We start from the raw sequence: 26,897 nt of genomic DNA, 5'->3' as shown, positions 1-26,897 counted from the left end.
CAACACAGATATAGGCCTATAAGAGGCTGGGTCCTCTGGTATTTTGCCTTTTTTGAGAATTAGCGTAATATTTGCGGCAGAAAAAAAAGAAGAGATGGAATTATCGGTGCGATAATAACTATTGAATAGCTTTTCTAGAGTGGGAATAATTTCAGGTGCAAGTAATCTATAAAATTCTGCTGGGAGACAATCTGGGCCGGGGGCCTTATTCAACCGCATCTTGTCTATCATATCCCCAATTTCCTCTACTCTAATTGGAGCATTGAGAAACAATAGATCATCTTCTTTAATTTGCGGCAACTTTATCTTAGACCAGAATCCTTCTTGTATATAGATATTACTAACCTGCCTAGAGTATAGCTTTTGATAAAATGAAAACAGCACTCTACTAATCTCCTTTGTGTCTGTATATAAGGTGTCGATTTCTTTAATACCCGGGATATAATTTTTCCTCTTTCTATTTTTAATTAGTTTTGCCAAATGTTTCGTGGAATCCCCATAAGGACCCTTAAATTGAGCATTAATTTTGATCTCTTCCTTTTGGGCTCTCTGTTTTAAGAAGACATCTCTCTCTCTTCTAGCCTCTTGGTACTTTTTCCAATTAATCAAAGAACGCTCCTCGACATATCTTGAATAGGCATTTCTAACTCTATTAGATAGTTGAACTTCTAGAGCCCGAGATTTCCTTTTACTGGTTATTAAATAACTCTTTATATCTCCTCTTAGGACAGCCTTAGCTGCCTCCCAAAAAATCTCAATTCTGTTAAAATAAGAAATATTGTTTGTACAATAATCTCTCCATCTTTGCCTAAGCCAGGTAGCAAATCTAGGGTTGTTCAACAAATATCGTGGAAAAAAAAGTGATTGATTTTTATCTGTGTGACTACTTGAGGGGGCCAGAGTGAGATAAATTAGCGCATGATCGGATATCATAATGTCATCAATTCCAATTTCCATCTGTAGAATTGACAAGGATTCAGATAATAAGAATAAATCAATCCTAGAGAAGGTCTTATGTGCTTTAGACTCACATGTGAAAATCCGCGAATCAGGGTTTTTGATTCTCCAGATATCTACCAATTTGAGCTGAGAACAAAAAGTTCTGAAATATTTGGCAGTTTTTTTTGTATTCTTTTGCATTTGTGTTATTAAATCTATCTAGTTCTGGAGCTAATGTCATATTGAAATCCCCCGCTAAGATGAGATTCTCACCTATAAAGGGAAAAATCTTACCTTTAATACTTTCCCAGAAGTTTCTGCTATTACTATTTGGACCATACACATTACAAAGCACATAAGTAACCTGGTTAATCTGAATTTGGAGTATTATGTATCTGGCCTGTGGATCTTTATCAGTATATAAAATTTTGTAATCTAACTCCTTATGGAGTAGAATCGCCACTCCACATTTTCTATTTGTGCTTGAAGAGGCTACCACTTCACCCACCCATTTGATTTTAAGTTTGGCTACTTCTGAATCACTAAGATGGGTTTCTTGGATATATACAATATCTGGCCTTTATTTTGCAAGAGTTTTAATTATAAGTTTTTTCTTCATGGGGGAGGTTATACCTCCAACATTCCATGATAGAATCTTTACTCCAGTCATTTAACGGGGAGACATACCTTCAGATTAAAATTTCGCAAAAAAAACAAAAGAAAAAAAAAAAAAAAAAAAAGAAAAAACACAAGACAACAATTGTGGCATTTAAAATAAAACTACACCCATTCCACATTCATCCACGTCTGTGATAAAGGCCTGATAGTCACTACCGTTGTGATCATAGCAAAAAAAACAGAAAACAGGAGAAAACTGATTTCTCGCTCTTCAGTTTACCATTTTTGATTTGATATATTCTTTAATATCTGGAATTTCCTGAAATGTAAGTACTGTCTCGCTATCCTCCACTATAACTTTAGCCGGGTAAACCATACGGGCTTTAACCCCATTATTTATCAGCTGTGAGCAGTATGGGGCCATTAACTTCCTCTTTGTGGATGTCTCAGAAGAGAAATCCTGGAAGAGGAGGATTTTACTGTTACCTAATATTTTAGGACCGTTCTTCCTAAAAAGTTTCATTAGTTCAATTTTGTCCTGAAATTTCAATACTCTAAATATACACATTCTGCTCTTGGCTGCCTTGTCGCTTAACGATCTCTTCGGGCCTACTCTATGAGCTCTTTCTATTGTCAAAGGCAGGTATTCTGGTGACATTCCTAATGCTTGTGGGAGATCTAGAGAGGTGAATTTCAATAGATCTACAAATTCAGCTGTCTCAGGGAGGCCCACGATACGTATGTTGTTGCGCCTGGAGCGATCTTCCATATCCTCCAGGCGCAACTGCATATTTTGAATTGTGGAGTCTTGTTTCTGAATGGTCATCTCTTGTACATTTACCCGGTCTTCCAAATCCGAAATTCTCTCCTCTGCTTCACCGATTCGGGCAGAAAATTGCCTGAATTCGGCGGAGAGAGCAGAAAGCTCAGAGGCCATACCAGAAATTTCTTTTTTAATCATTTCAAAATGAGGTGCAAATACGGCAGATAGTTGTACTGTCAATGCCTGTATATCAAGAGAGGGTAGAGGTAGGTCATTTAATGTAGAATCTAAGCTGGTATCACTTGATTTAGATTTTTTATCCTTAAGTTTGGCAGGCATTACAGGTGAATTTTTTTTCGTCTGCGTAACGAATTTTTCCATTAATTAAAAGTGGACAAAAATAAGTAGATAAATAAATAAAAGTGAGTGAATGTGAAGAAAAATAAATAAAAAAAAAAAAAAAAAAGTGCACAAAAATTCTTGGGTCAACGTCCAAGCGCGACCTGATTAGTGAACAAAAAAAAAAAAAGCGAAAGGAATGTGAATAAGGATTTTTTTCCCTTTTCTTTTCTCTTTTTCTCCTCCCCTCTTCTTCTTTTATATGTGAGGGTGCTGTGTATCAATTATATTTATACGTAGGTGGGTGATAGTGTATATAATCACTAGAAAAAATTAAAGTGAGCCCTTTACCTAAGGCAAGAGCAAAAAAAAGTGAGAATAGGCCTGTCAAATTAAGGAATTTAAGACCAAAAGAAAAAGGAGAAACACATAATCCCCTCTATTAAATTTTTCGCTCTAAACAATTAGCAGTAAATAGCAGAATATAATCAAAATATGGTTTAGCACTAGATAGTAGAACAGAAATCTTTTCTCTGCAGATTTCTGTGGACAACAAGCAACTAAATATTTAACAGGTTTGCCTTAATACCCTTACAGCTTTAGATATAGTAATTAGTAATGCAGAGTTACAAATTGGCTAGATTCTGGTCCCTGCATGCATAAGCATAAAGCAAACATACTTCAATTAGATAAATGCTTAGAATTTAGCTAGAAAATTATTAACACAGTAAGAGTAGGATATGTAAACCCTTCTCTAGTTTAGCTAAACAATCAGCCTAGATAGAATCATGAGGATTTACTAAGGTAGCCGATAACAAATGAACATTTCTACAACTTAATCATTACAGGGAGAGAAAAAAAAAATATATATATTTTTTTTTTCAATAAACCCTTAGGATTGCCTACCCTGAGTGGTTTGTACTTGGGATTAAATGCACAATTGGTAAACAGCAAAAAAGGTACCAGGTATTAATTTATATATATACAGCTCTATGCTTCAGGAAGGAGAGCCCCCAGAGTCTTTAACTCTTTTTATATTGTGAGTAGTTAAATTATAACAAGTGTCATCGATTCTCCTCTGTTTCTTCTTAACAGGAATGTCCTTGTGCTAACCACAATGCAGATACAACTCACAAACAGAGAAACTGATAACTTGGGGGAAAGATTTGTCTCCAAACATATTAGCCAAATATATAGTGTTCAGGAAACCATAGACAGGTTCCCAGATATCAGCAATCAGTATGGTATAATATATTCCCTTTGGCAGAGGTAGAAGTTGCTGTGACCCTTCTTAGCAATAGGCAAGTAAATCAAGCATTTTACCCTTAAGATTGTCTGTCTCACTCCCCTAAGATGACGGTGAAAAACATCAGGAATCAAGAAAACAACAGCAATAGGGGGAATAGATAAGGGAGCTTGTACTTGCGACTGGAACAGGCCTCTTCTGCCCCGGCACTGCGGTAATATGCAGGACTTTTACCCTGAAGAAAAGCACTTCCCCCTCCGCTTCACAAGCTGTTGAGGGTTGATCCTGTGCTTAAAGAGATGAAGCGGCTCATTCAGAGGACCTCAGCCCGGCAGCGTCTCCACTTCAGCGGCGATAGCGTGATGAAAGCTTCCTGTCACATGTTCCCAGCCGCTTCCTCTGGTGCATCTGGTCTCCTACACCGGGTAGGAAACCCTTCCACGTTCAATGGTGCCGGCGATACTGGCACTTTGCAGTCTCTCAGGAGGTAGGTGAAAATAATCTCTAGCGGTAATACTGCTGAGCCTCTGTGGCTATCAGGCACTCCACCCAGACCTCCACTCCAGAAAAAAAAGTTCAGCTTCCAGTCAGCAGCCTGATGCTGTGGCTGCGTGCACCACCACACACAACACCCGGTAACAAACCCCGGGTAAGATGGTGTCAAGGCTTGGGTAGGTTTTTCCAGCGGCGTTCAGTCACCGCCAACAGGGAGCACACTTGTTTAGGCTCCACCCCAAACGGAAGCTACAAATGATTCTATATAACTCTAATTAAAACACCAGAAGTTATATATATTATTATTGCAAACAGCCAATTTATATGCCAATTTATCTGAGCTGAAATAAATTCTTATTTATCTACAATAAGGTAAATCCTAAAATATATCTATATAGCTGAAATCTGACTATAGTCATACATCACCACATGAACCAAATTAAACGTTCCAGCTTTTCCAAGTAGATTCAGGTTACCTCATATGAAGAAAGGTATTGCAATATGGATCAAGAAGTTAGTCCCAGGTTTTGCTTATAGTGATTGTGTCCCAAAAATGGCAGCAAAGTTTTCAGTACAAAGTAAACAGACAAAAGATCCTTTTTTTTCTCTCCCCTTGCATGAGGTTATATCATGTAATATACCCCACCTTTTTCTTATTCTAATAATTAGTGATAATTTTGATATGCCCTTAATGGAGCGGTCTTTCCATTGGCCCTCAGAGCTTGTCCCTCTCATTGGTTCATTTGGATTTGCATGTGTTCTAGTAGTCAATCCATTTTGCTGTCATACAATTTTTAGCCCCTAGGGGGGCAGCAAACAACCACAAATGCAGTCTCACCATCAACATTGCTAACAGTCCAAATATCTCATCTCAGAGTGTTCATTAAATATACTTTAATTTCTTGTATTATTAAACTTCTCTGGTCAGCATATATATCCCATTAACTACAACTGAAAATGTACAATTTGAGACCAAACACTAGTAGAGTATTAATTCTATATTAAAATAGAAAACATTTATATAGACTTCCTATACATTCTACTTAGAATATCCTGAGAGATGTATCTAAAGTTACATAAATATCTAGTCCAGAACCATATGATATGACCTAGGTCACCCTATGCAGGCAATCCTGCACCAGCATCCATTAGCCCTATTTTGTCCCTTAGATTTCTGGAAGACATAAAAACAAAAATATGTTATATATTTCAAAATGGGATTATTATAATTGTTATTTAATCTATTACAAATCTGAATTGCATTTCCCAGAGGCATATATAGATATTTATAAATTTTTATACAGTATTGAACGTTATACAAGTTTGTATTTTAAAATGAATTTCAGTTACAATATAATATGTGTTTCTGCTTGGCTCAGTACAGCTGTGTATGTAAACACAGCAGGGGTAATCAGTTCTTGCTATTTTCCCATTTGAGACGTATGTCTGAGCTTCGTGTATTCAATCACAGCATGGGTAATTAATTTTTTAATATGCTTAAGCCTCAAAGAGATTTTTCCCAGACCTAGCAACTGCTCTTTACAGGGGTCTGATAAGTTTATTACCCATCTTGGGCAGGAAATCAACTTTAAACAGAGCCATATAGTGAACATCTTGTTGAAATAGATTGCCTTTTTCTAATTGAATGACATTTTTATTCCTTTGTACTCATTTGGATGCATTGTAATCAGGAAAAAGGGGGGTTGGGGCTGGTCTGTTATGAGACCAATTCACATCAAATTAGGTTTTAGCTAAAAAATGAAATATTAGATTCTATGATACATCTGTAGTTTATTTAATGTTACTCACAGATACCCTGACAGGTGAAAGGTTAAAAGTGTATAAATAATGTTAAAATGACATCTCATAATTAGCACATATATACAATAAGGTGACTTCCGGTTAAAAGTATAAAAGTAAACGGCACAGTAAAAAGATAATGACAATATGTATATAGAAAATGTATATGTTTTGTAACTACATATCTAAATAAAAATATAAAAATAGTACAGTGCATATAAAAAATACAATACATATTTACAGTATAGATATGGTGAACTACATATGCCATAATCCCTTGTGTATAATACTGGAAGTGACCCTTATATTGGGATTTGAATGACCTTACTTCCAGGTTTTCAAAGGTTGGGACTTCCAGTCTCAATTAACTTATTGCCTCAGTATATATGCTGTATAAATGAGTGGGAGTGTTAGTGTGATCAGTCTTGAAAAAGGCCCCAAGCTGGGCTGAGACACATAGACGGTCACTCCATTTGGTAAGCATATTAATCCTTGTGGGCACATTTTGCTGCTTACAGTGTTGCACTATTATTATTTATTTTTCTTTTCTATTTTGCACTATGTCCTTTTGGGACTTTCATCTGGAATATAAGTGAATTTGCACATCATATACTGACCATCTGATGAATTAGTCTTCTGGACATCTTTTGGATATTTATTGTTATATTGGACACATTTTTACTTTTTCTGAATTATATTGTGCACATTTTACCTGTGGACTACTTTTTATATCGATCCATATAAGTAATTATATTGTTTGAGTTTTTTTTATGTTAGAATACATTGTAATTGTATTATATTTTCATACCTTTGTCTATAATATATATTATGTGTGGTACTATATAGTCCTTTATCTGGGAGCTCCTGTTTTTGGTTATGTAGAGACCAAGCTTATATGCCATTGCTATTTTGATAAATAGAGAATGGTGGATAAAGTGAAACTCTCTTTAAATAAAGATAAGAAATAAAAAATAAACCAGCTTCTTAGATTTTACAAACAAAAAGCCAATATTTAGCTGTGTGTTATTATTCTTATTATTTAAACCAGTGGTGTCAAACTGGCGGCCCACAGGCCTCATGCGCCCACAACCTCATTTTGTGCCACCCACGCCATCTCCATGAAAACTAATATGAAAAATAATAATTATATGCTTATTACTTGTTGTATAGTGAACAGCTTGCACTATTGTAGCGAGATCATTAAAACCCTTGAGACTTTAACGAGTAACATTGTTATTAAAAAAAGGGAAGCACAAACACAGATAAGTGCATAATGATTTATTTGACACATTCAGCACTTCTTTATATGTGTTCATTATTATGGCAGCACTGATTTCACGTATCACTTTTGCCCATTCCTTTCCATAATTTTCTCATACTAAAATCACATACTTTATATTTGATAAATATATATTTTATATGTATTTATTTTATATTATATACAACATGTATATTTCTATCACTATATAAACAGTGAGTTGCTATGCCAACAGCATTGTGATCCACTATTTATAGTACAGAGGAAATGTTATACTGTGCGCATGCGTATGTTAAACTGTGAGTGCGCTCAGAACAGGGCTGCTATAAAAAAATCACTCTATGGGAGAGCAACCAGATAAAGCATGTGTGTCACCTTCTTAAAGCAGTAGAGCGTGTTTCATCACGCCAGAGTAAGTTAATTAGTAGCTATAGAACACAATCTTTTGAGAATTACACTGTTATAGCAAATTTCACTGCTTTGTTTAGTAATGATAAGATATGTAGGTAGTGTGCAGCCCACGTGAGTTGCACTTGTATGGAAAATGGCCTGCGACTCAAATGAGTGACACCCCTGATATAAACATACCTCTCAACAGTACTATATCACAAAAAAGGATCCTTCTAGAACTTAAAGGGACAGTCAAGTCGAAAAAACCCGTTCATGATTCAGATAGGGCATGTAATTTTAAACAACTTTCCAATTTACTTTTATCATTAATTTTGCTTTGTTCTCTTGGTATTCTTACTTGAAAGCTAAACCTAGGAGGCTCATATGCTAATTTCTTAGACCTTGATGGCCGTCTCTAATCTAAATGCATTTTGACACCAATAGAGCAGACGGACAGGTTATGGAGCAGCGGTCTTTAGACCGCTGCTTCATAACTGGTGTTTCTAGCAAGCCTAAAGGTTCGCCAGAAACACGGGACTTCAAGCTCCAGGTAATTACAGAGGTAAAATGTGTATTATTATAACTGTATTGGTTAAGCAAAACTGGGGAATGGGTAATTAAGGGATTATCTATCTTTAAAAAAAAAACAAAAATTCTGGTGTTGACTGTCCCTTTAAAGGGACATTAAGGTAAACTTTTTCTTTATACACCAGAAATGCTTCACTGCATTGCAAAAGATTTGCATACAAAATAAAGGTTTTAAAAGCATTTAAAATTGTAATTTTATTCGAAGACTATGGGGCCTATCTATGAAGCTCCACAGGCTCGCCAGAAACAGCAGTTATAAAGCAGTGGTCACAAATACCGCTGCTCCATAACCCTTAGGGCAGGCGGACAAGAATCACCGGAATTCAACCCGATCGAGTACCAGCAGGTTGATGGACACCCCCCTGCTGGCGGCCGCGAGTCTGCAGGGGGCGGCGTATCACCAGCAGCTCTTGTGAGCTGCTGGTGCAATGCTGAATATGGAGAGCGTATTGCTCTCTGCATTCAGCGATGTCTTGCGAACCTGATGCGCACTGTCGGATCAGGTCAGACAGACATTTGGTGAATAGGCCCCTATGTATTGATTTCTAGACATGTCTATTGAAAATGTTATTGAATGTTGTTTATCTTACCTCCTTTGCTGTGGCCAATCAGATACCTAACAAAGAGCTCCTTCACATATACACATATGTGTCACGTAGAAGGGTCAGGGTTCAGCATTTTTTGCAGAACTAAGCAAATTTGATAAGAGAAGTAAATTGGAAAGTTCTTTAAAATGACATGCCCTATCCAATCCATGTAAAGGGATATTAATCCAAAGAAGCACATTCCTTCGGTAAACGCTTCCGTGTAGTGTGTGGATACACTCACCTGATGTGCCGCGTTATCAACACTGCTGTCTCTAACAAAGAGCTCCTTCACATATACACATATGTGTCACGTAGAAGGGTCAGGGTTCAGCATTTTTTGCAGAACTAAGCAAATTTGATAAGAGAAGTAAATTGGAAAGTTCTTTAAAATGACATGCCCTATCCAATCCATGTAAAGGGATATTAATCCAAAGAAGCACATTCCTTCGGTAAACGCTTCCGTGTAGTGTGTGGATACACTCACCTGATGTGCCGCGTTATCAACACTGCTGTCTCTGCAGCACCGCTCAGTGTTACCTCTTCAGCGCTCCCAGCGGGAGCTGTGGCGAGAATAGAAAGTTCCGGTTCAACAGGTGCAATCGGACGATGCAGGGAAATTTCACCTAATTCTCTCAGAAAATGATAAGATAGGAGAAGCCAGAGTCCTTGCACTCAAATGGATAGGTCTGGGTAGGTGCCAAATAAACGAACCAGCATCAAATAGCATAAAAACGCTCCTTTATTGAATAGCACATAAAAGGCATACACGCCAACACAGAGTACAGGTCAAACGCGTTTCGTAGTTCTCACTTCCTCAGTGACCTCTAGCCAAACCTGTAAACTTACCCTTAATAAAGGCAATAGCCACTCCCCTAATACAGGTGTTAAAGGTAAGTCAGGTGAGGCAAAGAAAAGGAGGGTAATACATTTCAATTTATTTCAAACAATAAATCATGAATGAGCAAATGTAAATACAGAATATACAGAGAGATATAACACAAAAATAGTAATGATAATAATAAATATACCTAAAATTATATGTAATTAAGGGTATACTCTATGAGTCATTTGGCTTACTTAAATAAATTTGAATTTAAAGAGGACCTTTTCCATTTTAGATCACATATGAAGCCTTAAAAGCTCAACATATGTATAAATATCTAGTAGAGTTGCAAAAGATACCTATAAAGTAATAAAGCCTGATATTAACTAAGATTATTGTATTACCAACACAGAATTATTGATTAGCATATCATTATTTTTATGCTATTTGATGCTGGTTCGTTTATCATTATTTTTATGCTATTTGATGCTGGTTCGTTTATTTGGCACCTACCCAGACCTATCCATTTGAGTGCAAGGACTCTGGCTTCTCCTAAAGGGATATTAATACCCCAAAAAAATTTCATGATTTAAATAGAGAATATCATTTAAAAAAACTTTTCTAATCTATTATGTAATTTGCTTCATTCTCTTGGTATCCTTTCTTAAAGAAGCTGCAATGCACTACTGGGACATAACTGAATGCATTAGGTTGACCAATAGCATGAGATATATATGAGCAGCCACCAATCAGCAGCTGCTGATCCTACCTGGGTTTCCATTTCAACAACGGATGCCACTAAAAAACAAAATAAATTAGATAATAGAAGTAAACTGGAATGTTGTTTAAAACCACAAGCTCTATCTGAATCATAAAAGAAAAAAAAATGGGTTTCATGTCCCTTTAAGTTCAATTTTGACTTTACTGTCACTTTAAACATTTGATGGTGAATTACATTTTGAATGTAATGTCCCATTAACATGCTGAGGGGCAATGAGTCTTGGAGGCCAATGGGTGTAGTGTCCCAAGTTCTGTAACAGCTATGTCATCTGCATAATAACTTTTAAGAAAAGCATTTTAGAAAATAAAAAAAAATTGCATACCCTAACTGAGCTCAAAGTAAAAATTTAGCGCTACCACATTAGCGAGCATATTAAAAGTTGAAAGTAAACATTTGGGGGCAGATTTAAGAAGACCGCTGCTCCTTAACTCGCACACCACCTCTGAGGCGACGGACAGCAATCATCCCGATTGGATACAATCGGATGATTGACACCCCCAGCTAGCGGTCGATTGGCCGCAAATGTACAGGGGGCGGCATTGCACAAGCATTTCACCCAAAATGCTTATGCAATGATAAAATGCCGACAGCATTAATAAATTGGCCCCTTAGTGTGAGAGCAAATGACTGGCACGCTTTAACTTCAGGACATTGGATGTAGCGATCACACTAACTCAACTGGTAATATGAGCGCTTCCCAACCTTACTTCTAGCAGAGTTAGTGTGCGAGTGGCAGCGTTAAATACCAATCCACTTGTAATCTGGATTCTAAAGTATTTCTATACAAGACATTAAAACATGTTAAAAATGAATAAGATGATATTGCATGTTTCCAGGTACAATATTTCACAGGGAAGGGCTCAAAAGTGTATAGATATGTGTATATACGTGTATTTATGTGTATTTACAGTATGTGTATATAAGTGTAAATGTATGTATGTATGTGTGCATATACATATTTAAAAATGTAAACACATAAAAACACATATATACACTTATATACACATACATATCTATACACACATATACATATTTAAACATATAATATACATTGGAGTCTTTCCCAGTTAAACACCTTGTCATATAACATATCCCTTTTATTAAACATTTTTTTAATATTTAAATTATATATTTTTTAAAAAAAGTGTATATATCATGTTTGTGTAATACTATATTTTAATGTGGTTTACATGTGTTTTGTGAAAAATGTTTTAATCCAAGTCTAAAGTCACGCTAAACATACTAGCATAGTTTTGGCTGTCGCCCGAGCCCAAACTATAACTTTTAACTTGTAATATGCGTGCAAGTTAGAAGGTTCACAATATTCATTGAAAGTCTAGGTTGCGCTTCAGCGAAGTCGGCTGCACTAACCTTTCTCTGGTTAACACGCTTAACCTTGTAATATCAAGTCATGCTCATAATGTTAGTGTGGTCCAGCGATATTGCGTATTGCAACAAACGCTATCAATTGTAACCTGGCCCAATGTTAATGTCACTTCTTTTGAAGGAAATAAAAATTAAACCTGAATTTTGACATTTCTAATTTAAATTACATTTGCTTCTGCTCAAGGATATTTCTTTTTTTCAGTACAACTTAAAATCTTGTAAAATAAATTAATTTGTTTACAAATAAAATGCTCTGAAAGAAATAATGACACTAGAACGGTGCTTACACCTTTTGCTGATTTGGGCAGCAAGTTTTAGTATTTCTGTATGTATGTTTTGAAATCAAATTTTCCTGCTTGGCTTATTTTGCTATCAATTAAACTGTATTCAAGTTTCTGCAAAACATTTGTGTTTAAGTACATCAGGTTATCTGCTATAAGCCAGGAATAATTCTGAAACATCTGGATTTCCTATATTTAGATTGATTAGATGAGCACAAATACTTAACTGCTGTTATCATACACCTAGATTACGAGTTTTGCGTTAGAAGCTGTGCGGTGCTAACGAGCAGTTTAAGCTCACCGCTCACTTACAGACAGCGCTGGTATTACAGGTTTTTAGAAGCCCGGCGTTAGAGACAAAAAAGTGAGCGAAGAGCAAAATTTAGCTCCACATCTCACCTCAATACCATTGCTGCTTACGTTAGCGGTGAGCTGGCTAAACGGGCTCGTGCACGATTTCCCCATAGGAATCAATGGGAGAGAGCCGGCTGGAAAAAAACCTAACACCTGCAAAAAAGCAGCGTTCAGCTCCTAACGCAGCCCCATTGATTCCTATGGGGAAATAAAATTTATGTTTACACCTAACACCCTAACATGAAGCCTGAGTCTAAATACCCCTAACCTTACACTTACTAACCCCAATCTGCCGCCCCCGACATCAACGACACCTACATTATATTATTAACCCCTAATCTGCCGCTCCGGACACCGCCGCCACCTACATTATATTTATGAACCCCTAATCTGCTGCCCCCAACATCGCCAAACCCTACATTATATTTATTAACCCCTAATCTGCCACCCCAAATGTCGCCGCAACCTAACTACATTTATTAACCCCTAATCCGCCACCCCCAATGTCGCCACCACTATAATAAAGTTATTAACCCCTAAACCTAAGTCTAACCCTAACCCCCCCTAACTTAAATATAATTACAATAAATCTAAATAAAATTACTACAATTACCTAAATAATTCCTATTTAAAACTAAATACTTACCTATAAAATAAACCCTAAGCTAGCTACAATATAACTAATAGCTACATTGTAGCTAGCTTAGGGTTTATTTTTATTTTACAGGCAACTTTGTATTTATTTTAACTAGGTACAATAGTTATTAACTATTTAATAACTACCTAGTTAAAATAAAGACAAATTTACCTGTAAAATAAAACCTAACCTAAGTTACAATTACACCTAACACTACACTATAATTACATTAATTACCTAAACTAAATACAATTAATTACAATTTTAAAAAATTATCTTAAGTATGAAGAAAAAAAACACACTAAATTACAGAAAACAATAAAATAATTACAAGATTTTTAAACTAATTACACCTACTCTAATCCCCTAGCAAAATAAAAAAGCCCCCCCTACTCTACACTAAATTACAAATAGCCTTTAAAAGGGCCTTTTGCGGGGCATTTCCCCAAAGTAATCAGCTCTTTTACCTGTAAAAAAAAGTACAAATACCCTCAACATTAAAACCCACCACCCACACAACCAACCCTACTCTAAAACCCACCCAATCCCCCCTTAAAAAAATCTAACACTAAACCTTTGAAGATCACCCTACCTTAGGACATCTTCACCCAACCGGACAGAAGTGGTCCTCCAGACGGGCAGAAGTCTTCATCCAAGCCGGGCAGAAGAGGTCCTCCAGACGGGCAGAAGTCTTCATCCAGACGGCATCTTCTATCTTCATCTATCCGGCGTGGAGCGGCTCCATCTTCAAGACATCCGACGCGGAGCTTCCTCTTCATCTGGAGTCTTCTTCAACAATGACGGTTCCTTTAAGTGACGTCATCCAAGATGGCGTCCCTTCAATTCTGATTGGCTGATAGAATTCTATCAGCCAATCGGAATTAAGGTAGGAAACATTCTATTGGCTGATCCAATCAGCCAATAGGACGGAGCTCGCATTCTATTGGCTGTTCCAATCAGCCAATAGAATGCAAGCTCAATCCTATTGGCTGATTGCATCAGCCAATAGGATTTTTCCTACCTTAATTCCGATTGGCTGATAGAATTCTATCAGCCAATCGGAATTGAAGGGACGCCATCTTGGATAGTTGTTTTTTTATACGTAAGTATTTAGTTTTAAATAGGAATAATTTAGTGAATTGTAGTAATTTTATTTAGATTTATTTAAATTATATTTAAGTTGGGGGGTGAGGGTCAGACTTAGGTTTAGGGGTTAATAACTTTATTATAGTGGCGGCGACGTTGGGGGTGGCAGATTAGGGGGTTAATAAATGTAGGTAGGTGTCGGCGATGTTAGGGCCGGCAGATTAGGGGTTAATAATATTTAAATAGTGTTTGCGATGCGGGAGTTCGGTGGTTTAGGGGTTAATATATTTATTATAGTGGCGGCGATGTCCGGTTAGGCAGATTAGGGGTTAAAAAAATTATTTTAGTGTTTGCGATGTGGGAGGGCCTCGGTTTACGGGTTAATAGGTAGTTTATGGGTGTTAGTGTACTTTTTAGCACTTTAGTTAGGAGTTTTATGCTACGGTGTTGTAGTGTAAAACTCTTAACTACTGACTTTAAAATGTGGTAGCAGGCTTGACAGGAGAGGGTGTACCGCTCACTTTTTGGAAGACTCGTAATACCGGCACTATGCAAGTCCCATTGAAAAAAGAGGATACGCAATTTACGTAAGTGGATTTGTGGTATTTCCAAGTCTGGCCAAAAAAGTGAGCGGTACACCTGTTTCTACAGGATTCGCAATACCAGCGGGCATTAAAAAGCAGCGTTGGGAGCTCTGAACGCTGCTTTTTAACCCTAACGCAAGACTCGTAATCTAGCCGATAGACTTTTAGAGAAAAATACAGAAGAGAAAAAAGGGGGGAAGCCTATGGGAAAGAAAATATCATTAAAATTGATCTACTGTTGTACCCTAGATAAGGACACATAGGCATAGACAAGCATCATACAGCAAAAATATATGTGACATACGCATAAAAATTAATGTGATGTACGTAAGCACTGTAAAGAGAATCACTATTGTGCTTATCGGGTTGGTCTCTGCAAATATGCATAAAATGTGATTCCTTTCATGTATAATTATATCTAGTTTATAAACAGAATGCAGCACTGCTACAAAAAATTATATTTACTTTACTAATTAGGTGGCTTGAGAGTTGTGCATGCTCCAAATACTTCCCTGATGGAATCAAGCTGATTGCCACTTTACACAAAGAATTTCTGAGTCTGTTGTAGATCTGAAAAAATGGGAAGTTGACAGAACTCATTCCTGTTGAACTTAAACAACATACACACATACACACACTCTCACTCACATACACACACTCTCACACACACACACACATACACTCTCACTCACACACACACACACACTCATACATAAATAAAAAAAACACATACATACACACAAACAGCTACATGCACACAGATTCTTACACACACAAATACATACAAACACACACTCATACATACATACATACATACATACATACAGACAAACATACATACACACAAACAGCTTCATGCACACAGGTTCATATACATACATACATACACAAAAACAGCAACATGCACACATTCATACACACATACTAAACACACATACACACAAACATGCATACATACACACATACATACACACGAACACCTACACACATACACACACATACATACAAATTAACACCTACATACACACACATACATATATACATGTACATATATACATACATACATACACACACACATACATACACACTCATACATACACATACATGCATACACAAAATACATATACACATACATATGCATATACATACACATACGTACACAAACACCTACATTCACACACACATGCATACACCTACACACACATACATGCACACATACATATACACATACATACATGCACACATATACATACACACACATAGATACACACTTATACATACACATACCTACACACACATACATGCATACACATATACACATACATACACACACACATGCACACATACACACACAAATACACATGCATAGAATACACATATACACATACATACATGCATACATTCACATAGACACATATACATACACACTCATACATACACATATAAACATACCTGCACAATCATGCATGTATGCATACATACACATATACACATACATACACACACATGCACACATACACACACAAACACACATGCATACATACTCACATGCATACACATTTACATACACACACACTCATGCATACATACATACACATATACACATACATACACACACAAACACACATACATATACACACATGCATACATACACATATGCATACACATATACATACACATACATACACATACCTACACACGCATGCATGCATACATATACACATGCACACACATACATATGCACACATACATGCAAATACACACATGCATACACATACACATATACATACACACTTATACATACACATATAAACCTACCTGCACACACATGCATGCATGCATACATACACATATACACATACATACACACACATGCACACATACACACACAAACACACATACATACACACATGCATACATACTCACATGCATACACATATACATACACACACATACATATGCACACATACATGCAAATACACACATGCATACACATACACACATACATACACACACATACATACATAAAGATACACACATACATGACATACATACACACAGACATGCACACATAAATACACATACACACATATATACATACATACATACACACACATGCATACATACACACACACATTCACATACACACACATACATGCACATATACATACACAAACACATACATACATACACATACCTACACACACATACATGCATGTATACACATACCTACACACACATACATACATACATACGCATATACACATGCATACACGTATACACACACATACACATACATGCATACATTCACATACACATATACATACACACACATACATACACACTCATACATACACATATACACATACCTAAACACACATACATGCATACATACATACACATATACACATAAATACATACATACACATACGCACACATGCACACATACACACAAACACACATACATATACACACATACATACACATATGCATAAACATACATGCATACACACACATATACACATACCTACACACACATACATGCATACATACACAGTGACACATACATGAGCACACACACATACATACAAACATAGACACATACACTAGCACATGAGCATACACATACATAAACACACATAGACGTACATGTGCGCACACACATACACACACACACACACTCATACACATAAATATACACAGAGGGAAACCTTTTTATGGGCACATCATCTGTTTCAATACAATCCAAATAATGTTCTGTTCGTAGCACACAATGTTTACAACCTACTGTTCCTCACAGATGATCTTTCTGGGCGAGTACTTCTTGTCCTGTCGTATAATTGTCCCAGGAGCCTGCCATACAGTGTAAAAATCATCCCTGATGCTTTTGTTTGCAATGGATGTAAAATTAGCATATAAGGTCTATTAAAATTAGCATATAAGGTCTAGTCTTCTGTATATAATGTGTGTGTCTTAATCTCCTGAACTTTATATTTGAACAGCTGAGTAATAAAAAAAAAAATATATATATATATACAAATTGGTAAACTGGGAACGGTGAATCTCCTGTAATTTACAGTTTAGAAGGAATAAAACAATATTTAATATTTTGTGCATATTGTGTGTGATTGTGTGTTTTGGGAACGACCTTTCATACCCCATGCAATGTAATTAAAGGGCCATGATACCCAAATTTTGAAACACTTGAAAGTGATGCTGCATAGCTGTAAAAAGCTGACTAGAAAAAAAATCACCTGAACATCTCTATGTAAAAAAGAAAGATATTTTACCTCAAAATGTCCTAAGTATTCAAACCCCATTGCAAAGGACTTTAAGCAGCAAATCAGTATGTCTGTCCCGGGACAGGCACGTGAGTGAGCGTCATGCACACTCATGTTATTTCCCTATTCAGTTTAAGGAAGTTTACTATGAAATCTCATGAGAGTTAAGTCAAATCTCATGAGATTAGAGTAAAAGAGTTCAAGACCTCATCATTGTTGATGCTGATTGGCTGCAGTTCATTTCTTACTTTCTTTTTTTTTTACCTGTAGCTGGGCAGCAGCTGAATTATAACTTTTTACACAGAACTTACTCTGCTGAGCTGAGGAAATTGTGAGGTAAAATATCTTCCTTTTACATAGAGATGCTCAGGTGATATTTTCCTGTCAGCTTTTTACAGCTATACTGCATCAGTTTCAAATGATTTAGCTTATGAGTATTATGTCCCTTTAACTAATTGCTCTGATGCAAAGTGTCCATGAACTTATTTTCTTTTCAAATGCTAACAACTCTGGTAACCTGGCCCTGATAGCCTTGCAGCAGCATTTAACATTGTTAAAACATGTAACCTTATATCAATCAATAAGCTGTTGTGTGTATGAGACGTTTTATCATATCAGTAGAAATATCAAAAATGTTCCACATTTAAAGTAAAACGTTATTCAATTCCTTTAAAAAGTTTTTCTTGTATACACGAAGGGAATATAGCAATATAGCATGAGAAGACAAGAGGCACATGCCATATGCATTTCCGATATACCTTGTTAACAGACTTGCCATGTTTGCGTGATTACGTATTTCTTCAAGAAAGACTTTTTAAAGGAATTGGATGAAAGAGTTTGCTGTTAATTTGGATTTTCCGTCTATTTGATCTTTCTATTGCTGTTATACATCTTGGGAAGCAGAGTTTTGGTTAAGATCTGTTGCTCATATTTGTCTATTGCTGGAGTGGCTTTGAGTCCAGGATTGAGGTGCACCTCCTTCCTCATCCAGCTCAGGCCGTGGCTGTGTTTGAAGAAGCGATGGCTGGCAAAAAACGCAGAGTTGGATCTAACTAATACAAATACTATACTATGGGTTTGAATGACTGGCAAGGAATCAGAACCCTAGGGAAAAGAATCAGGTAAATGAGTGGTGAGCTCCGCTAGCATCAAGCATGAAGTGGGAACTGCTTAAAAAGGTTGTTAGTATACCTATACCCTAAGAGCTGTTCCCCAGAAAGTTTGCATTAAAAAATACTGTGCAAAAATTTGATAATGGAAGTAAATTGTAAAGTGTCTTAAAACCAGGGCCGGACTGGGACCAAAAAGAGGCCCGGGCATTTTAGGGCAAAGAGGCCCCCCCCCCCCCCCAAAATGGTGCATGAATAGATTTAAAAATAAATACATTAATAAATAAATAGAATTATCCTGTTTCACCTTCCTACCTGCTTTTCAAAAAAGGATACCAAAGGAACAAAGTAAAATTGATAATAGCAGTAAATAGCCAAACACCAGAGCCCATGAACTGAAATTAACCCCTACACCACTCAAGTAAACCAAAATACAACCTCCCCTTATTACACCTGCCTTTAACCCCTTGATCCTCCAATTGCCTTAGCCTCTTATCCCATAGTCACCACATTTATTTAACTGATCTATTGTAACTCCCTGTACCCCATACCTCCCCATGACAAAATACTAATTGTGACCTGGCTGCCACAGCATATAAATCCATTACTATCACCACCCCTAGCTTACACCATAACTATAACAGCACCTAAGACAAATAATAACAATGATGACCCAGGCATTCCTCTCATAAATCATAATGGATACCCATCACCATGATAGACAAAAACATAAAGTCGTAACTTGAGATGCACATGATTAAAAAGTTGTTGAGATGCACATTAAAAAGTTATTGAGATGCACATTAAAAAGTTATTGAGATGCACATTAAACTGTAACAGTACATACATGAGATCACAGATCGATGTCAGCTTCTTTATCAGACTTTTCTACTAGGGCTACATACAGGTATGGCATATGCTGGTGGTCCTATCCCCATAAACATCAGGACGGAGCCAGGAACATCAGGAGGAATGCTGGGGAGACGAGACCTAGCTGCGGCTGTGCTGCCTGCGCAGCTGTAAAGTGTTTCGCGCCATTAACACTGCAGAGTGCAGCAGCTCCACCTCACACTGTCAGACCTCAGACAGAAAGACCGGTAGTCAGCGTGCGGCCGCAGCGCAGGCAGATTTGGGCCCCCAGCGGCGACAGGCAACATTACACTAGTGCGGCCGTGTCTGGACTGTGTGTGAGGGCTGAGCTCAGTAGAGTACTCAGAGTCAGTCTCAGACGGCGAGCAGCTGCGGCACTGGCATGCCGCACTGTATATTATGTTGTTGCACATGCACAGAGTCACAATAAAATTTTGGGGCAAACAAAGCTAAGACAGAAGCTAGTCACAGACACAGGCACAGCACTCAGGGCGGCCCAGCACTCAGGGCGGCCCCCCGGCATATGCCGGTATGCCCTATGGCCAGTCCGGGCCTGCTTAAAACTGCTGCTCTTTCTGAATCATAAACGTTTATTTTGACTTGAGTGTCCCTTTAATTGAAGCTCCCTGGCATTATTATAGATTTTTTTCTGTATTTGTGTTTTCTTATATTTCCCCTGCCTTTATTAGACATTGTAATGGATTGGAATCTTTCAAAAATAATAAATCCAAAAGTTAAAATATTAGTAGAGAGTAAAGTTCTTTTGCTTTCAGAACAAAACATAATTGTTTCTTACTAGCTGTAAAGATTCTAAGGTTGTTTACATTACTCACTGCTTACTGTGGCCTTGAGAAGATATTTAGTACAATAAGTTTTAATAGAGAACGTAGTGTGAGAACTAACTCTTGTTATAACTAATAATGTTTATTTTTAGACAGTGTAGGGGGCAGTGCTGCTGGGTGGAAAGTATAACGTTTTTACAGTCACACAGAGCTGAAGCAAGCAAGTATAGAGAGAGACAGAGGTATGAATTAAGAACTGAAGAGAGAAGCGGATCTACTCAACAAATGCTTTTGCACCCCTTCCAAAGGTTACCCAGTAATAAGCAATAGTAATAATATACATGCTTCTTTGCATAATGATTTTGAATATACTGTGTGTATATATATATATATATATATAAATCAATGTAAATATTTGCATAGGAAATTAGTACATATAAGCAAGTATCCCCGCTTGCCCCCAGAAATTCTTAATATGCAATGTTTCCAATGCACAAGAGAATTGTGGGTAAGATATGCAAATTAGGTATGCAAATTCTCAGTTTTTTTGCTTCAAAATACTGTTTTAACACAGCGATCCTTTTAAACAGGAATATGACAGCAAACCAGAAATCACTCACTATACAAGCCTGTTTCGTTCTTTTTAGAACTCATCAGTAGGAGATAGATTTCTGATTGCTGCATTGGAAAAGCTATTTTCATGGTTAAACCAAAATTCATTAAAATTATGGGGGGGGAGATAAAAAACTGAAATTAAAATCCTCCATGTCTCCAAATTAAATCAATGTAAATATTTGCATAGGAAATTAGTACATCTAAGCAAGTATCCCCGCTTGCCCCCAGAAATTCTTAATATGCAATGTTTCCAATGCACAAGAGAATTGTGGGTAAGATATGCAAATTAGGTATGCAAATTCTCAGTTTTTTTGCTTCAAAATACTGTTTTAACACAGCGATCCTTTTAAACAGGAATATGACAGCAAACCAGAAATCACTCACTATACAAGCCTGTTTCGTTCTTTTTAGAACTCATCAGTAGGAGATAGATTTCTGATTGCTGCATTGGAAAAGCTATTTTCATGGTTAAACCTCTCTCTCTCTTGTGCATTGGAAACATTGCATATTAAGAATTTCTGGGGGCAAGCGGGGATACTTGCTTAGATGTACTAATTTCCTATGCAAATATTTACATTGATTTAATTTTGAGACATGGAGGATTTTAATTTCAGTTTTTTATCTCCCCCCCCCCCATAATTTTAATGAATTTTGGTTTAACCATGACAATAGCTTTTCCAATGCAGCAATCAGAAATCTATCTCCTACTGATGAGTTCTAAAAAGAACGAAACAGGCTTGTATAGTGAGTGATTTCTGGTTTGCTGTCATATTCCTGTTTAAAAGGATCGCTGTGTTAAAACAGTATTTTGAAGCAAAAAAACTGAGAATTTGCATACCTAATTTGCATATCTTACCCACAATTCTCTTGTGCATTGGAAACATTGCATATTAAGAATTTCTGGGGGCAAGCGGGGATACTTGCTTAGATGTACTAATTTCCTATGCAAATATTTACATTGATTTAATTTTGAGACATGGAGGATTTTAATTTCAGTTTTTTATCTCCCCCCCCATAATTTTAATATATATATATATATATATATATATATATATATACATACATATATATATACACACACACATAAATATACAGTGCTGTGCAAAAGATATATGCAGGTGTGAAAACCATTCTGTAAAGTCAGAATGTTTTAAAAAATAGAAGTGTTAATAGTTTATTTTTTATTAATCAACATTTGGTGTGACCACCCTTCAAGTCCTTTATGAAGATCACTTCTGACCAGACTTCTCTGGACAGTAGATGGGTATATCAGGGTCCCACTGGTTTCTGCCAATTCTGAGCTGATGACACTTCTGGACATCTTCTAATTGAAGTAAGCATTGGAAGTAAGCATGAAGTTTCCTTGGCTGAGCACTGCATCTTAGGTTCTCAATGTTGCCTGTTTCTTTGTGTTTCTTCAAAGGAGCCTGGACAGCACATCTAGAAACGCCTGTCTGCCTTAAAATGTCTGCCTGGGAGAGACCTTACTGATGCAGTATAACTACCTTGCATCTTGTTGCTGTGCTCAGTCTCAACATGCTGTATGACTTTTTACATTAAACTTTCTTCAGCAACCTCACTTTGTTAGTAGAGATTGTCTGTTCCTCACCCAGTTGTATTCCTCTTACACAGCTGCTTCTGTTTCAGTTAATGATTGTGTTTCAACCTACATATTAAATTGATGATCATTAGCACCTATTTGGAATAATTGTTTAATCATGCACCTGACTATATGCTTACAAAATCCCTGACTTTGTGCAAGTTTTCCTAGAAGAGTTGAGGCTGTTTTGAAGGCAAAGGGGACAATTCATCAAGCTCCGTCTTAAGACCGCTGCTCCTTAACTCTTCTGCCACCTCTGAGACAGCGGACAGCAATCCGTCCGATCGTATATGATCGGGTTGATTGACACCCCTTGAATCTGCAGGGGGCGGCATTGCACAAGCTGTTCACCAGAACTGCTTGTGCAATGATAAATGCTGACAGCGGGCTTGTTTCCATTGAGCCGTAATTAGATTTGCGTGCACTCGCAATCCATTAAATAAGCCGTCAGAAGCAATTTCGTTCACTGACTGCTGAAAACATTATCGTGTCCCATACAAAGTATCAGAAGCCGCTAATCTTTAAATAATACCAGGTTTCCAATGCCCGTGCAAAACGTTAATACACTGTCGAGGGCTGCAGATACATTAACAAAATTACACCCAGCTCAACTAGGTGTAAAATAGGAAAAAAGGTGCTTTTTGAGACCTTTTTCCCATTGAAATCTAACCCAACACGTCAAAACCCCTCCATCCGCTATCCCCCCACATCACAACTTATATTAAATGTATTAACCTTTAAACCGCCAAACCACAACATCGCAACTAACAATAAAAGTTTTTGACCTTTAAAACGCCATTCCCCCACATCGCAACTAACAATAAAAGTTTTTAACCTCTAAACCGCCATTCCCCCACATCGCAAATAACAATAAAAGTTTTTAACTGCTAAACCGCCATTCCCCCACATCACAAAATACCTATTTAAACTATTAACCCCTAGTCTGCCATTCACTCACAACGCAATCTACCTATTTAAACTATTAACCCCTAATCCGCCTTGCCCCCACATCGCAACTGACAATAAAATGTATTAACCTCTAAACTGCCATTCCCCCACATCGCAAAGTACCTATTTAAACTATTAACCCCTAATTCACCATCCCCCCACAACGCAATCTAGCTATTTAAACGATTAACCCCTAAACCACCATCCCTCTACAACCCAAATAACTAATCACTAAGCCCCCTTACTTAACACTCCCGAAATTAACCCCCATTACATAAATTAAAAAAATACTAAGTTACAATTAAAGGGACACTAAACCCTCATTTTTTCTTTCATGATTCAGATAGAGCATGCAATTTTAAGCCACTTTCTAACTTACTCCTATTATCAATTTTTCGTCATTCTCTTGCTATCTTTATTTAAAAAGCATGAATGTAATGCATAGGAGCCGGCCCATTTTTTGGTTGAGAACCTGGGTTATGCTTGCTTATTGGTGGGTAAATGTAAGCCTCCAATAAGCAAGCGCTATCCATGGTGCTGAACTTAAAATGGACTGGCTGCTAAGATTTACATTCCTGCTTTTAAAATAAAGATAGCAAGAGAACGAAGAAAAATTGATAATAGGAGTAAATTAGAAAGTTGCTTAAAATGTCATGCTCTATCTGAATCATGAAAGAAAAAATTGGGTTCAGTGTACCTTTAAAATAAAAAATACTAAGTTACAATTAAAATAAAAAATACTAACATTAATTTAAAAATAAAACCTAAGCTTAAATTACAATAATTAAATCTAAAATTACAGAAAAAAATAAACCAAATTATCAAAAATAAAAAAATGAAATCTAATCAAATATCCCTATAAAAATAAAAAGCCCCCCAAAATAAAAACACCCCCTAATCTAAGACTAAACTACCAATAGCCCTTAAAAGGGCCTTTTGTAGGGCATTGCCCTAAAGCGATCAGTTCTTTTACCTAAAAATAAATATTAACCCCTAACAGTAAACCCCCAACCCACCAAACCCCCCAAAAATAAAAAAAACGCTAAAAAAAAAATCTAAGCTAACCATTGCCCCTAAAGGGGCATTTGTATGAGCATTCCCCTAAAAGGGCAATTGGCTCTTTTGCAGCCCATTAAAATAACAAAGTCCTAACAACAACAAAAAACACCCAAAAAAAATAAAAATAAAACCTAAAAGTCTTAACCCAAAGAGGTACTCACCATTCCTGAAGTCCAGCGGAGAAGGTCTTCTTCCAGGTGCTGAAGGTCTTCTTCCAGGCGGCGATATCTTCATCCAGCACAGGGACCTCTTCTATCTTCATCCAGGACCAAGGCGACGTGGAGCAGAGGTGACCGTGGAACAGGACCGACGACTGCGGAGCCATCCAGCTCAGAGCATCCTCTTCGTACGATCACCGCCGCACACTGCAGCTTGAATGCAAGGTACCCGTTTTATATTGGAGTACCATTACATTCCTATTGGCTGATATTTTCAAATCAACCAATAGGGTTTCAGTAGCTCTCATCCTATTGGCTGCTCCTTAACTAGTCCGCCACCTCTGAGGCGGCGGACAGCAATCAGCCCGATCGGATACGATTGAGTTGATTGACACCCCCTGCTAGTAGCCAATTGGCCGTGAATGTGAAGGGGGCGGCATTGCACAAGCATTTCACTAGAAATGTTGGCATTTATCGATGTGTGGTGGACATGATCCACTACACCCCGCACATTAGTAAATCGCCCCCAGAGAGTAAGTGGGAGATTAAGAGTGTTAGTGTGAGGGGGGGATTGTGAGTGTGAGAGAGAGTGTGTGTAAGAGTGAATGAGTGATTGAGGTCACATTCTATTGGCTGATCAGCCAATAGGATGAAAGCTTAATCCTATTGGCTGATTGAAACAGCCAATAGGATTTTTTCCACCTTAATTCCGATTGGCTGATAGAATTCTATCAGCCAATCGGAATGTAAGGAACGCCATCTTGGATGACGTCATTTAAAGGGAAACTTCATTCTTCAGAAGACGCTGTAAGAAGAGGAGGCTCCACGCCGGATGTCTTGAAGATGGAGCCGCTCCGCGCCGGATGGATGAAGATAGAAGATGCCGTCTGGATGAAGACTTTTGCCGGCTTGGATGAAGACTTCGGCCCGCTTGGATGAAGACTTCTGCCGGCTTCGCTGAGGACTTCTGCCTCTTCCTTGAAGATGGATGTCCAGTCTTCAAAAACTCTAAGTGGATCTTTGGGGGTTAGTGTTAGATTTTTTTAAGGGTTTATTGGGTGGGTTTTATTTTAAGATTAGGGTTTGGGCAGAAAAAGAGCTAAATGCCCTTTTAAGGGCAATGCCCATACAAATGCCCTTTTCAGAGCAATGGGGAGCTTAGTTTTTATTTTAGATAGGCTTTTATTTGGGGGGGTTGGTTGTGTGGGTGGTGGGTTTTACTGTTGGGGGGTTGTTTGTATTTTTATTTACAGGTAAAAGAGCTGATTTCTTTGGGGCAATGCCCTGCAAAAGGCCCTTTTAAGGGGCATTGGTAGTTTATTGTGCAGGCTAGGGTTTTTTTATTTTGGGTGGGCTTTTTTTATTTTGATAGGACTTTTAGATTAGGTGTAATTAGTTTAAATATTTGATAATTTATTTTTTATTTTGTGTAACTTAGTGTTTTTTATAGTAGATTTAAATCACTTGAGTAGGGTTAGGTTTTTAAATATGTAATAAAGTTAATTTAATTGTTAGTTTAA

Source organism: Bombina bombina, chromosome 9, assembly GCF_027579735.1.
Source record: "Bombina bombina isolate aBomBom1 chromosome 9, aBomBom1.pri, whole genome shotgun sequence".
Lineage (NCBI taxonomy): Eukaryota > Metazoa > Chordata > Amphibia > Anura > Bombinatoridae > Bombina > Bombina bombina.
The sequence above is the reverse complement of the archived record's forward strand: the minus strand, read 5'-3'. Positions refer to the sequence as shown.